Source organism: Tachypleus tridentatus, chromosome 5 (assembly GCF_004210375.1).
Source record: "Tachypleus tridentatus isolate NWPU-2018 chromosome 5, ASM421037v1, whole genome shotgun sequence".
In the NCBI taxonomy this organism is placed as follows: domain Eukaryota; kingdom Metazoa; phylum Arthropoda; class Merostomata; order Xiphosura; family Limulidae; genus Tachypleus; species Tachypleus tridentatus.
The window spans coordinates 33,990,822-34,007,436 of NC_134829.1; the positions used below are offsets into that span (position 1 = coordinate 33,990,822).

Here is a 16,615-nt window from a genome sequence, read left to right on the forward strand (position 1 = left end):
AAGAAGCGAAACCCATTCTCGAGAATCATTCAGAGAGTTTGTTATTTAGTGTAACGTTATACAAAGGGCTATCTGTGAGTTTGTTATTAAGTGTTACGTTATACAAAGGTCTATCGGTGAGTTTGTTATTAAGTGTTACGTTACACAAAGGGCTATCGGTGAGTTTGTTATTAAGTGTTACGTTACACAAAAGGCTCTGTGAGTTTGTTATTAAGTGTTACGTTACACAAAGGGCTATCTGTTAGTTTGTTATAAAGTGTTACGTTGCGCAAAGGGCTATCTGTAAGTTTGTTATTAAGTGTTACGTTACACAAAGGGCTATATGTGAGTTTGTTATTAAGTGTTACGTTATACAAAAGGCTATCTGTAAGTTTGTTATTTAGTGTTATGTTATACAAAAGGCTGTCTGTGATCTTCTCATCGCAATTATTTGAATCCAGTTTTTGGTGTTATAAACCCTCAACAACTGGATCGTTATTCGATGAGTTGATAATTAAATAATAATATGTGCTAGTGTTTAACAAATTCGATATTCCAATAATATCACTCCTTCCTCTTTATTTTCAGGGGTAAATTGGTTCACTAGACGTTCTCGAAAGATACAGATGTTCTTTGGGGGAATAAATAGGACATTAACTGTCAGAGACAGCCCTTTTTTTTTCTTTGCAGTGGCAAACTGGGCTATAAAATACTGTCGGAAAACTAATCTTCTTTCTCCAAAAGTAACACATTCAACCCTGAAAAAGACATGCTGTTTCCCCAAAGTGATCGAGATGTCAAGTTCCCTTGAATGTGACCTGTCTACTTTTTACGTTATGTGTTTTTACTCGCATGATAGAAAGTAATAAACTTGTAGAACCTAAGAACCCTATGCACAGTTACTTGCTACATACTACCACGCCCTCTTTCTTTTATGAACATTGAATATGTGCAAGTTGTAGTGATCTCAATATCGACTATATACAACATTAATAGAATGTTTATAACCGGAAGTGGTTTCTGTCGCTTCTAGACAAACCTAATCTCGTTTCCACGGTCTTTCCAGTATTTCTCCGATATCTGGTGACATAAGAAATGAAACACGAAGAATGTTAGATAAAGCACAAGCTGAAGTTGAGATTTATGCCATCATTTGTTTATTTTTTTACGCTTGGTGGCGCGCTTTCACAAGGACCACCAATGTTCGAGGATTGGAACACAAACATTTTTTTATGATATAAAGCCAAAAACAGGAAACAATTATATAAAACAGCTGGGAAAACCTTACCACAAAAATTTATTAAATTGGAGAGAAAGAAGAAGTGAGAAAGTATTTGCACTTCTCAGCTCGTACGGCACTAAACAACGAAGAAATGATTTTCGTGCATCGCGCGCCGCGCTTAATGAAAAACCACAATAGTTTCCACGTTTGCTCATATGAAGGAAAAATAATTATTATATGAAAGCATTTTAGTAAGCCTCTGCCCTTTTCCTAGAGAACAAAATAAGTTTGTGTTTTTTTTCTGTGATTAGGGTATACCAGTTATCTCTGTAATTTATCAAGAAACAAACAGGTATACGTGCAAGACTGCCATTGTCTGACGCACAACAATATCAAATTATTTCCGTGATCAAAAAACGTTTTGTGTAGTTACCATTCGTTTGATGTACAACAATTTCAAATTGTTTCCGTAATCAAAAATACGCGAATCATGAATTTTGAAATTCACGGTTTGAGCACGTTTGGCTCGACCAATTTTGCTCATTTATAAAATACAGTTTCTGTGAACAAACTGTTGTAAATGTTTGCCATCTTTCTAAAAATTAAGATAAAAATGTTTCCGTATATTCTAGGTGGTTACCCTCTTCTTAATATGCAAAATTAAGAAAAGTTGTTTCTCTGAATAAACCAGTCTACATGGTACTATTATTTTAATAATAATTAACAAAGTTTGGCTAGCTTAGGAGATCTAGCTTAGTCCCAGTTCATATATTGAGCTAATAGTGCAGAGTAAAAACACATTTATAAGCGTCAAATTAATAACGATAAATATAATATATAGTGAAAGTATTAAAATATAATAATCCATAATATTCAGTGGCATATTTAGATAGGGGCTACAGGAGGCTCAGCCCCAGGGGCCATGGTCTTATGGTTTTAATGAGGGTTCAATGACAATTTTATTCTATTTAAAATTACATGGGATGCAGAGATCACAAAAAATTATTAATCCCTGGACCCACACAACCTTAAATCCATCACTGATAATATTAAGTACACTTAGTATAAATTATTTGTTTTTAAATGCACAAATACACAACGAACTATGTTCCCACCGCGAGGATCGAACCGCGAAATTTAGCGTCATAAGCATCGTAACTTAACGCTTGTCTAAAGCAAAATGTAAATAGATTACGACTTACAGAAAAGAGAAGTTGTTCCTCTTACGGTTCACACAACTTATCTATACAAGAAATTATGTCGTGTTTATAAACGTTAACTTTTAACCTGTAGTAATATACAATCAACAAGAATCTAAAATTCATACACAGATAAACACTAGAGAATTATACCAGTGTTCTGATAACGATCCTCAACAAACGAGTGACTCTAAAGTATAAGCAGCAGAGGGAGGCATCCGTACCCTACCAGAGGCGTCGCTTGGTACTGGGACACGGGTGCTGTGTCATAAATCCCTAGTTGATGTCTTGAAAAATCAGAATAAAAAAACAATGAACAATATCATAAAGAAAAGCCAAAAATTCCTACGCTTATGGGCTCGAGAACCGAATCTTTTAAGCACCCAGCGACGTATCTGAACCCCATTTAAAAAGAAACAACAACTAAAATTGCATTATTTTTCATTTGCAGCTCCTAGTGTTTAAACGGTAAATCTACAGGATTGCGACTCTGAAAATCAGGCCTCGATACCTATAGTTGTATATTTGTGTAGTTTTGCACCAAATAACCAAACCAATCCTTTTACAGTGCACAGGGGTGAACATCTTTGAATTATAACGTACACTTGAAATCCATGATAAAACTACTAGATGAAGCAATCTGCCACCGCCTTTAATTTTGAATTATTGAATAGAGGTAAAGTAGCCTGTTAGTAACAACCTTCTATCTACTCTAAAAAATTTACTGCCACTCCTACAACTTAAAGTAAAATGGGTGGATATTTCTGGACACGCACAGATTCGAACCCAGTTCACCAACCTTGAAATACCGTGCCATATACACACATGCTTGACTTCGATAATATAACGATATTTAATTTTAAAACTGACGTTATGTATTGTTTAGTGTAATCAACAATCTCAACGTTATATAATTTCAGAAAAAAATCACCTCGCTACTTTCACTATTAACTTTTACCGCATTATTTGTCATTGACTAAATTCGGCAAAATAGAAATAATAAATAATTTAACATTTTGTACTGCTTGCGGAATCAACTTCGATTTATGATGTTCAGCATGGAACCTATTATAAGCTGATCAAATCTGTAATCTAAAAATAATAATAAATCTAATTCTCAATGTCCTTCTCCCTTTACCTAGGAGCCTTAGTGCCTTTATCTAGGGACTATAAAGTAAATTAAATTCAGATTTTGCAACAGAGATGAACACCCTATTATATCTGATGCGCATGTACATGATATAAATGGCAAGGTCAGAGACCTCTAGGACTTATGCATATCAGTACCTAATTTTTTAACTGATAACTAGAAGAAAACAATCAGTCAGCAACACCCATCACTGCAATTACGTTGTCTGACTTTGAAATGAATAATGAAATTGACTGTCACTCTTATAACGCATCGAAAATGCTGCATAATGTTGAAGGCTTGGACCTTCAAATACAACGACACGTTTTGACCCCCGTGAGATTTTTTTTAAAATTATTGATACACAACTAAAGTTCATAAACGACAGTTTACGAGTTTTCAAACTAGGCTGTATGCGAAACTGGAGCTCCTGACTGAGGATCCGATGACAGAGCTGTATATATTTTAAACATACAACAAACTTTCCAGGGAAACTGCTCCTGAAAACTGTAATATGTGGTAATAACATAGAAAAGTCCTATAACCATACAAATCTACACATAAGCCTGTCTTGGTCGAGAGGAAGAAGGGGACTTGGCCATAAAGCAAGAAGGACAGGTTCCTATTACATCATTCACATCAAGTTTGACTGAGTTCATTGTAAATTGGTTGAGGAGTTAACTCAACAAAATAACCTTCACTGAATATGAAGGAAGCTACAATTAACAGCAACTACCGCCAACTCTTGAGCTACTCATGTTTGACCGAATAGCAGGACATGACCGTCACTCTTATTATGCTTAAAGTGCACTAACGTACCTGGTCGCAGAGTGCGTTTTTGTGGCATAAAGACACGAACTCTGAACTCGCAGATTCACAATTAGCTTAAAATAACTAGCTTTGTATTGTCAGTTTTGATTTGCGTTTCAATGAAGGCTCCTAAAGAAGGTGTAAGGCGAAACGTTGAGTGTCTAATTAAATAAGAACAATATTTTGGTGTTATAAGATCGTTTATTTCTAGTGTTAATAATATATCTTCTATACACCAATACGCACTACAGAAATTAAATAATGAGTCACAATATATTGTTGTAACGGTTTCTGTTGTTGTGTGGTTCTATTTTGATTAACCTGTAAAAAAAAGAAGTAATATTTGTATTCTAACGCAATGTTTCTTAATTTACTATCTACGTCCTGTTCACCGTGGGAATTCGAAACCTATATTTTAAGGTTGTAAGTAAATTTGCTGCTGACTCACCATAAAGTCTGGTACAATAAATAATAAATGCACTTTATTTCTGCGACTGTAAATTTTAACGTTTACATGGCCCACAGTTTCACGCAACAAACTACACGTCTACATTTACAAACAAACAACGTTCAAGTATAAATTCCACTTGGTTTTCAATTTTCGTGTATCTTGACTACATAGTAAACACAAACTCAATAAACACTGAAATAACCAACTGGCTGGGAACAACGAACAAACATAACTAAATTATCACCCATTGCTCATTAACTAAGTAACGGAAATAATTGGCTCTTTATATCCAGTTCAAGATGTGTTAAAACTGTTCTAAAACTTAACAGACGTTAAGCCACGCATTATGACGTGATATCGAACCTCTCCCCGACTATATACTAAAGGCTAAATTAAAAGCGTAGTATAAAAAAATATTAAAATAAAATAAACAAAGAGTACTAATAGTTTTGATTGGTTAAGACGAACGTATTCGGCCAGACGTGACCAGGTGGTTAAGGCGCTCGATTCGTAATCCGAGGGTCGCGGGTTTGAATCTCCGTCACACCAAACATTCACGCCCTTTGAGCCGTGGGGGCGTTATAATGTGACGGTCAATCCCATTATTCGTTGGTAATAGAGAGTTGGAAGTGGGTGGTGATGACTAAGTGGCTTCCCTCTAGTCTTAAACTGCTAAATTAGGGATGGCTAGTGCAGATAGCCCTGGCGTAGCTTTGCGCGAAATTCAAGCAATACTGGCCCGGCATGGCCAAGCGCGTAAGGCGTGCGACTCGTAATCCGAGGGTCGCGGGTTCGCGCCCGCGTCGTGCTAAACATGCTCGCCCTCCCAGCCGTGGGGGCGTTATAATGTGACGGTCAATCCCACTATTCGTTGGTAAAAGAGTAGCCCAAGAGTTGGCGGTGGGTGGTGATGACTAGCTGCCTTCCCTCTAGTCTTACACTGCTAAATTAGGGACGGCTAGCACAGATAGCCCTCGAGTAGCTTTGTGCGAAATTCCAAAACAAACAAACAAACAAACAAATCAAGCAATACAAATCGAACGTATTCAATTTTTTACATCTGTAAACATAAAGACAAAAAAACAACAACATTAAATACCGTATTTTACACACAATTTTCTAAATAACCACACTGCTGTAAGTTGTTGATTTATCAAAACTTTAATTTGCACAAAGATGCTAAATATTTTGCACAGCCACCATAAAAATAGAAAATCGTTAAATAGGAGTATTGTTTATTACTCGTTCGCTAAAATTTTCCGATATTTAACACGAATATAATTTATGCATTATTTCAATAGCACAATTTCTTTCGAAATTTTAAGGGTGGAATTCAGAAGCGCATAACTTGAAATCTGAGGAAATGTGTTTATTTGCTACTGGGAGGGAGAGGTCTAAACAAAACCTGACCCTCCAAGGTCGCGCACAACACGATCGAACACCGCTTTCATTCCTGTTCCATTCACTACTACATTGGTGTATCGTACAAGAGGCCCCCAGTAAGACAGTGGTAATTTTTTATTTATAATACCAAAATCAGAGGTTCGATTCCGCTCAGTGGGCACAGCAGATACACCGAAGTGGCTTTGCTATGAGAAAACGCCCACGTACTAGAGATCCAAGGATACGGTAGGAAAGTGACAATTAATCCCACTAGTAATTACTTCAGGAAGCGAGTGATCGACTGCATGCGCAAACTGTGCGCAGAAAGCGATGTAGATGAACAACACAAGCGAAAAGTCAAAAGACGACTTAAAATTCTAGGCCCATCATGGACTAATGGTTAGGGTGCTTGACTCGTCATTTGGAGGGCGCACATTTGAATCTCCTTCCGCAACAAATATGCTCGCCCTTTCAACCGTGGATCGTTAAAATGTTAATGTCAATCCCACTATTTGTTAGTAAAAGTGTAGCCTAATAATTGGAGATTGGTGGTGGTGATAACAAGCTGCCTTCCCTCTGGTGTTTCACTGCTAAATTACGGACAGATAGCGCAGATAGGCCTCGTGTAGCTTTGCGCGAAATTCAAAACAAACTTAAAATTATACTAAAACATGCATCATATCTAATTAATACTATATTCACTATTTTAGATCCAAGATATGACAAAACAAATGTAGATAAATCAGGATTTAAAAAATCAGAAGTTCAATATCTTTCTTTAAGACTAGACTAGATAAACTGAAGGAAGAAAAAAAATCAATAAAACGTACTGTCTTATGGGTAATTTTCCTAAATGCGGATTTGAAAGTCCAATGTTCGAGCCACGACGAGTTTAAACATTCTCCGTACTTTTTGCTGAAAACGTAGTATAAAGCCCCCAGTGGCACAGCGATAAGTCTGGGAACTCACACCACTAGAAACCGAGTTTCGATACACGTGGTGAGCAGACCACAGATACCCACTGTATAGCTTTGTGCTTAATACTACTCACTCGATCAATCAATCGCATTATAAAATTGATACTCAACACTGTTATCTGAGTCCAGGAATCGGACAAAGCTCTTGCGGCGGAGAGTGCTCCTAACGGGTTGTTCTCCATTATTTCTAAATTTGAGTAGGTTATACCCGAATTCTCAGAGCCGTTTAGCTCACGAGAGCATAAGATACCATTTAAACTTATTTCTCTTTAAATGTGTTCCATAACTGTCAAGCCTTCACCACAGTTTTAGGCATACGTAATTATACTGATAATTATCAAACGGAAGTTGAATGACAAACAGGGAATATGACGTCAGACGTCTGCTACTAACATGCTGCGTTAACACCACGCCCACGTCATGCGTAATAAGGACTATTGTGAGTTACCAGTGCTTTGTGATAAGTGTAATTATGTAAGCTATATTTCATTACTTTAAATTGGGTGTAAAAGTAATTTGTAAGCTATATTTCAACTCTGATGTTTCATAATTATGATGATGATGCAATACCTAGAAATAAGAGTACATTGAAAGTACGATAATTAGTGATTCATTAATTGAGAAATTAAAGTGTATTCATTCAATGAGGCCCGGCATGGCCAAGCGTGTTAAGACGTGCGACTCGTAATCTGAGGGTCGCGGGTTCGCATCCCCGTCGCGCCAAACATGCTCGCCCTTTCAGCCGTGGGGGCGTTATAATGTGACGGTAAATCCCATTATTCGTTGGTAAAAGAGTAGCCCAAGAGTTGGCGGTGGGTGGTGATGACTAGCTGCCTTCCCTCTAGTCGTACACTGCTAAATTAGGGACGGCTAGCACAGATATCCCTCGAGTACTTTGTGCGAAATTCAAAAACAAACAAATTCATTCAATGATTCATAGCGCTCTAAGAAGAGAGCGTTAACACATCTATTCAGTAACTCGATCGTTTTAACCGTGGAATGGCATTTTAATTTTTAAACTGACTGACTCTTTATACGTCGCATGGGCTAAACGCAAAAGTCAGAGACTTCAAGATGCAAACATAACTATTCGTAATTTAGAAATGACACCATGAAGAACCGAAAGTGTAGAGCATGTTTAGCGGCACAAAGCAAGCTCGATCCTTGGATCTTACGACACGCAGCCCGGCATGTCAATTACTAGATCAAGCTAGAAATGCTGGAAAAGTGTTAGTTGTTTATTTTTTTCTACACCACATATTTTTTATTCATTTATACGTATGTTACATAATATATAACATATTACGTATGTTACATAATATATAACATATTACGTATGTTACAGATATACAGACATACAAAACCAGCTCCTACTGATGGGGATTAAATGGGACTTAGCTTAAATTATTTGCAGTTCAAGTTGACTCGTATTTGTAATTTATATATTGCAGTCTTAAGGGTCCGTTCATTTCGGGTACCAAGTAAAATGCCTCTCAATGCCACAGTGATATGTCTGCGGACTAATGCCGCTAAAAATCAGGTTTCGATACCCGTGATGAGCAGAGCACAGATTGTTCATTGTGTAGCTTTGTTCTTAATAACAAAGAAACAAAGTAAAACTATATATCAACTTGTAAATTTATAAACGTCACTACTATTTGTAAAATTGGCAAGCTGACTGAGAAATAATATACTTGTTGAATGACGTATTAAATATGCATAACACTTTATGACCTCCAGTTTGGTTTTATTAATCTACATGTATATGTCGATTTATAAATCTTTATAAATATGCCGATTTACAAATTTACATAATTTATAAATATACGAAGAACATTTAATACAACGAAGGGGAAATTATAAATTGCTATGTGCCTTTAACAAATTAATAAGTAAATTTATCAGCCAAATTATCAATTTACAATTAATAATGAAAATTATAAACTATTTATGTACTACATAAATTACACATTTAATTTAAAGTAAAATTGCTTAGCGCAGTAGGTTATCGTGGTGAACCTCGATTATTTGTATTAAATCAACGAACTGTTAAGAAAAACTGTTAAGCCTAACAGAGGCTCTTCACTACCACGTATTTTGTTTCTTTCAAGATTTTAATAGCTTGTTAACCTCTGTCAATATATCAATAACCAACTTTTCCTGGGAGGCTCGAGAGTCTCGGGAGCGAATACCTCGATTCTGGGGCACATGTATGTTTTAAAAATTCAACTCTTTTGATTCTAAGTACAACCTAATTCAATTGCAAGAAATTTGAGTGGAATACTTTATTCTAACTAACACAAAGTGTAAATTTTTAGATTTTGAACTCGTTTATCATATTTGTGAATAATATTTTAATTGAAGACAAGAGAAGGCAAAGACTAAGATTTTGTTTTTAGTTATCGGACTTTCGCCTTGTATTGTGAGTCACCTTTGCATTTTTTGTTTCTTCCGTAGAATAAACTGGTGATAAATCACATTTAATTATTTAAACGTACGTTACAAAATTAACTTATTATAAGCGTCTATACGTTATTTTATCATAAAAACTGAAATTGATACCTGCAAACAAAATACAACAACAGTTGTACTTAATCAATTACTCACTTCGAACTAACAAAGCCATTATATAGTGCTGTCATCTAGTGATAAAATTTCGTAGGATAGTTTTCAAGAAGGAAAGTTGCATGATCAAAGCAAAGAATTGGATCAAAATTACTACGCATTGAAGTCTCTATGAATTAAGTGTATGTGTGTGTTTTTTTTTTATAGCAAAGCCACATCGGGCTGTTTGCTGAGCCCACCGAGGGGAATCGAACCGCTGATTTTAGCGTTGTAAATCCATAGACTTTCCGCTCTGCTTACGTGGGCTATGAATTAAGAGTTTAGATTTCTGAACAACAGAAAACATGATTTATTTATGAATAAGCATAAAAATTACAATCACATAGATGAACACTTGACATATTCATATCATTTTATTAATCATAACAACGATCAGGCTTACTAAGTGCTTATCAAATTAGGAATATTTTTTTGTGAAATTTACATATGGAAAATAAGATAATTTCCCAGTTACGAGAAAATCTATATATGTTACCTGTTACATTTTGGACATACAATTTTAACTAAACGACATTAATTTGTGTTTTTTTCTTAACTAAATTCATATTATGAGGCTTGTTAAAAACATTAATTAATCCGCGCATTCATGGTTGGATACTCGTTGCAAGGCCCGGCATGGCCAGGTGGTTAAAGCACTTGACTCGTAATCCGAGGGTCGCGGGTTCGAATCCCCGTCACACCAAATATGATCGCCCTTTTAATCGTAGGGGCATTACAATGTGACGATCAATTCCACTATTTGTTGGTAAAAGAGTAGCCCAAGAGGTGGCGGTGGGTGGTGATGACTAACTGCTTTCCCTCTTAATTGCTAAAGTAGAGACGGCTACTGCAAGTAGCCCTCGAGCAGCTTTGCGCGAAATTCAAAACAAAAATACTCGGTGCTGTAAAAACGCGCTCCGTAACAATATTTTCCATTTTTTATTTTGTTTTTCGATTATTAAATCTACATTTTGTAAAATAAAAACAAAATTTTGTTATTTATATTGACTTAACGTTTGAAAGTTTCGTAAAACTAAAAAAAAAATTGTTTTTCATTTTGAGACTAAGAATGCATCATAAGAGTGACGGTCAAATATCATTACATAATGAGGCAATACTTAAATAGTTGGCAGTGGATATTGGTACAAGTTCTGAAATAAATTCGGTTATACGCAGAGAGCCCTTGTGTAGCCTTGCAACAAACAAAAGTAGTTCAGTACAACTATGCGACACAAAAACGTTTCATTGCCACGATTAATTTATAGCCTTGTACAACCTGTTCAAAATTAGAACACCCTTGAGCCCCTGCCTATATGAAAATTTGTGAATTAAAGTTATGATAAAAATAGGTACAATTTTACCTCTGAATACCTAAATGTATATCTCACTGCAGTCAAATCTGGTATCAAGATCATGAAATTAAAACACTTATCCTAAGCTGTACACCTTTGAAAAATAGTCACAATCATCTGACCAAACATGAAGATTGTTGCAGCATATTGGTATTCTCAATTTGAATATTCAGGTCAGAGACCCCTAAGATTTTAATATAATAACCCTAATTTCTAAGTTCTAACGAGAGGGAAGACTACTCGACCACAGCACACGCCATCATAAATGTTTCGACAGCTATGAATGGAATGACGAGATTATCTTAAATAAAGACTGAATGTGTGGAAAATCTTCAACGTCATCGCGTATCTAGCCTTGTACCTCCGACACGCACTGGCCCGGCATGGTCAGGTGGTTAAGGCACTCGACTCGTAATCCGAGGGTCGCGGGTTCGGATCTTCGTCACACCAAACATGCTCGCCCTTTCAGCCGTGGGGTCGTTATAATATTACGGCCAATCCCACTATTCGTTGGTAAAATAGTCCAAGAGTTGGCGGTGAGTGTTGATGACTAGCTGTCTTTCCTCTAGTCTTGCACTGCTAAATTAGAGATGGCTAGTGCAGATAGCCCTCGTGTAGCTTTGCGCGAAATTCAAAACAAAACAAACAAACATTGAAAGATAAAATATTTGCTCAACCTGCAAAGATATTACAAAGAAACTTTGTTTTGCTTATTCTTGACGTTCAGTCCCGAAGACAATTCCAAATATAAATTTTATAAATTATAAATAAAATTCCGTCGAACTTACCAATTTATGGTAAAAGACGTAATTATAGTTTTTTTGAAGGCGACAAGACGCGGAAATTTTGTAAAATGTAAAATAAATTTTGCGTCCGTAACACACATTATTTATTGTTCACTGAACAACGTACAGCTCTTAATCTTTTAAATTAATTTGTTTCCTGTTGCCAACGTTCCTTGTTGGTAACTGTTCATTTAGACACATACAAATAGAAACAGGTGATTATCCGCAGTTTTTATCAAATTGTTGCACGAGCAGAACATTTCGCCACACACGTTGTTGTTCAATTCACAACCGGAAAGAAGAGCAGTAGTTCGAAACTGTCATTTATGTCCTGAAAAACACAGTTTAATCGTTTTAATATCGAGACTTTATAAATGACAAAATAATGAGTTCGAAACTTGGAGTGGGTGAGGCCTAGTGCTCGACGTATCGGGTTGCGGATTGAAACGTTCGAGGCGCAATGCCATGTTATTCAGCTGTGGGTAAGTTATAAATGTGACAATCAACCACGTAATTCGATTCACAGAGCCGATCAAAGTCATGTTGGCCGTGAATGTTTCACAACCGAAATCACTCTTAAAGGCGCAATACGTGGCAGAAACAAAACGCATTCTCCCACTGCGTCTCGGCAGTAAGTCTGAGGGTTTATAATGCAAAAATCGAGTTTTGAATTTTGGTTTGGTTTGTTTGGGAATTTCGCACAAAGCTACTGATGGGCAATTTAGCAGTGTAAGACTAGAACAGACGAATAGCCCATATTATAACTTTGCGCTTAACAACAAGCAAACATCAATATTATAACTTTGCGCTTAACAACAAGCAAACATCAATAAATGCAGTATACTAAGCTTTGATTAGATTTCATGGTTAGTGTAGTTTCGTTCTGAGTAGGTAGCTTGCCCTGATCAGGAGTAAACACTAATATATAATTATTATTCATCTTATTTTCAATTCTGTACTCATGAGTGTTTTAAACTAGGTCTGCGGCCTACATTAGTATATTTTATTTAATAATTCCAATTAAAAATCAGAACTCAATTTATTTTAATTTCTGCTGCACTTCAAAATGGATCCAGTTATATAACCCAAAACGAATATTAATTGATCACTTTAATTATTATTAAATAAACATTTGTTTAGTAGTTGATACTTTCTCAAAGAATAACTCTCCCACTCCTTCTTACGTGATTCCTACTACCTAGACATCTGGTAATTGAGTTATAATTTAGCCGTTTCCCTGGCATACAACCGGATTCCTCGATTTCCTTAAAGAGCAAAAAGAAACTCTTAACACGTATTATAAAATCTGAAGTAACGCCCAAGGTTCGGCCACTTTGTCAAGAAGTATACCTAATAAGGGGTTAGTCCATCTTTTGTCCGAATAGAAGCCATGGTGCGATACGGTACAGAATCCATAAGGTACTTATCAGTAGGTGTCCCAAGGATTCCATCCCATTTATTTAATATTGTACACAATACACAGAAGATCGTGATGGTTAATGTATCTTTCAAGCTCATTTCATAACGGTTGTTTAATTTAGTTCCAGTGATTGTGGTGGCCATAAGATGAGCATAAAGTCTCTGTACCATGTTTCTCAAACCATGCACGCATAATGCGAACCTAGTGGATGGAATCGTTATCGTCTTGGAAGTAGTTGTTCTGATGAAGATACACGGAGATACAGTAAAAAATAGCTCCAATCATTATCTTTCGTTTAACATAAAGTAAGTTCAGAAAAACTAGCTTTTTTCGTTGTACTTTTGTAGCAGGTTCTATCTGTATTCATCAAATTACATAAAATTTAACTCCATAAGTTAGTATGTACAGAAGTTGAAGCAAAGTGTCAATGGTTTGGTTTTTTTGGAATTTCGCACAAAGCTACTCAAGGGCTATCTGCGCTAGCCGTCCCTAATTTAGCAGTGTAAGATTAGAGGGAAGGCAGCTAGTCATCACCACCCACCGCCAACTCTTGGGCTACTCTTTTACCAACGAATAGTGGGATTGACCGTAACATTATAACGCCCCCACGGCTGGGAGGGCGAGCATGTTTGGCGCGACTCGGGCGCGAACCCGCGACCCTCAGATTACGAAGCGCACGCCATAACGCGCTAGGCCATGCCAGGCCCAGTGTCAATGCTAAATCTATAAAATCTGGAGATAATAATCTGAATATTTAGGAGCATCTTATTTAATTTTAAATATCTTGAGCTTGTGGCTGCAATGCAATATCCGTCATCAGGCTGAACAAAGTGATTGGTTCAGATTTATAAAGAGTGCAGATGAGTGACATAAAATTACACTATAATTACTTTGTAAAGTTGAACATTGTTGAAGTTGTTTCTAAACTAGTGCATAGAATTTCTAACAGTACAGCATGCCTTTTGGTGTACAATCTGAAATTTGTTTATGAAATAATATTTAGTATCACAGAGTTCTTAGTTATTCCTGTTATTGTGCAATTAACTGCTTAGCACCACCTAGTGGAACGTACACTTTCCATTGTTTGTAAGTATCACTGCAGTGTAGACAATTAAACTAACTTTTCAATGCTTTAATTTGAAAGTTTGTTAATGGGAGTTGCTAATCGTTATAATGATGTAACATATATATAAATAATCAAGGAACTTCAACCAATACTTATATCGATACGTTAGTTATAAATACGTGTGCGTGTTTTCCTTACAGGAAAGCCACATCGGGCTATCTGCTGAGCCCACCGAGGAAAATCGAACCCCTGATATTAGTGTTGTAAATCCGTAGACTTACCGCTGTACTAGCGGTGGGCCTTATGAATGAGTAATGAAAAAACATTTAGTGAAGTATTCCATACGTGTTTTAATTATATTTTGCTGTTCGGTCACTGGTTTGTTTGTAGGTCAAAACTCAGTAGGTTAGTCTATTTGTCATCAACCAAGGAAATTTCTACTAGCATTATTTATGGTGTAAATCTACCATAGTGTAAGGGGATACATTAAAATCGTTTTTTTATAAACTTAGGCCTACAACATCCGTCAGTGCGAACGTATCCTGTAGTAAACGTTAACGAAGGAATAAATTTATTGTTACGTGGACTGGATTTATTATTGTTTGTACTAAATACTCCAAATAACTCATCTAAAGAAATTACAATATTAAAACCTACACTGTTATGTGAAGGAAAAAACAACAAGAAACACTAACGTGTATAAAAAATGAATTTATTAAAGAGCAAGGCTCGAAAAACTTGTATGAATATACTTCTTAGCGACCTTACTGGAAAACTAGCATGAAGCAAGTTAAACACAAATACGAAACAGACAATCGGGCACGCGTCTGAATAGTTGTACTGGGCGTAACACTTGCGGCATTCCAGACATGTCGGGTTTACACGCATCTTTTTCTCACCTTAAACTGACCGTTTTGAAAATAATCGATATCCATAAATTGGCCAATAAATATAACATGCAAACCCTGGCACGTGCAGTATTAATACTTTGCATATCGTTTCAGTTTATTATGTGTTTTCAAAACATATAAACGAGAAAAAAAAACGTTTTATCTAAAACGTTTTTAATTTTAATTTTACAGAAGTATCGGTACATCGTTTCCTCATACATACTAGTTTTGGACTCTCACATACACTTCAGTCTTTACTGTTTATAGATAAATTATCTATAAATAAATATTAAGTTATCACCTGATTCACATAAACTATACGTACATTTTTAACACTCACTCAATCTGACACGATGTAAATATTTTTACGATCCCTAATATTAGGTAACCAAACAAGCAATCAAGCCATAGCACGCGGCTGAGGACATGCATCAAAGTTCCTTACACCTACTCTCACGTCATAGAAACTCACTCAAATTAATATCTGGATAAACGATCCCCAGGTTGTGATATATCGCTTAAATGAGTTATTTATTACACAGATTATTAGGCCTACAGTTTAATATAATTTATGCAGTTACTATAATGTAAAATATATTAAGTAAAAATGTACACCTAATAATTATTCTTACCCAGCCAATACACCATCACAGACATCCGCGCCCTGCTGTATATAAGAGAGCAGTTGCTATCCAAAATGAGATCCAAGTTCTTATTGGCCAACATTACCCAATAGTGGAGAGTTACTGTTTATGAACTGGGCAAAAGAAAATATTCGTATTTCACCCGCACGTGGCGTTGTAACCATGCTGATGACATCTATTACCCTCCTTGGAATCAAGCTTGCGCGTTTATTAACACGTGGAAATTAGTCCTGTCTTTAAAATATTCTAGAGTTCCTAAGCCATTTCCTTAAAATATTCAGAATTTCAACACTGCACAAGCAGAGAAATAAAGTTAAAATTATCTCGTCTTACTGGATAACCAAGCTATGAAAAGTATAACATTATATAAGGAAATGGCTTAGGAACTCTAGAATATTTTAAAGACAGGACTAATTTCAACACTGCACAAGCAGAGAAATAAAGTTAAAATTATATCGTCTTACTGGATAACCAAGCTATGAAAAGTATAACATTCAAAATATCATAAAAAATAGAGGGGAAACCTCGTATGACAGTACGTACAATACTTTATTTTTCCTTCGACTCTAACTAATTCATGATCACCAGAGTTTTGTTTTCTTCAACTTTGAAAAAAAAAAAAAACAGACGTTAACACGCTAGAGCTTCAAAGTTTCGCTCATGCCAGAACTCACAAATCGTCTACAAATGTTATACGTGTTGTT

General features: G+C 36.0%; 1 protein-coding gene across 3 annotated transcripts in view; it reads right to left on the reverse strand.

Annotated features, from left to right (window-relative positions):
* Window positions 1-16,011, reverse strand: part of LOC143250894 (uncharacterized) — a 66,387-nt gene extending 50,376 nt beyond the window's left edge. The window contains exon 1 of one of the 3 annotated variants that reach the window (XM_076502054.1): window positions 15,900-16,011. The gene's annotated coding sequence lies outside the window, so the exon portion shown is untranslated. Of the gene's footprint in view, window positions 1-7,003; window positions 7,428-15,899 lie in introns of those variants that run through there. The other 2 variants (XM_076502056.1, XM_076502057.1) reach the window with 2 other exon arrangements.
* Window positions 16,012-16,615: the final 604 nt, after the last annotated feature.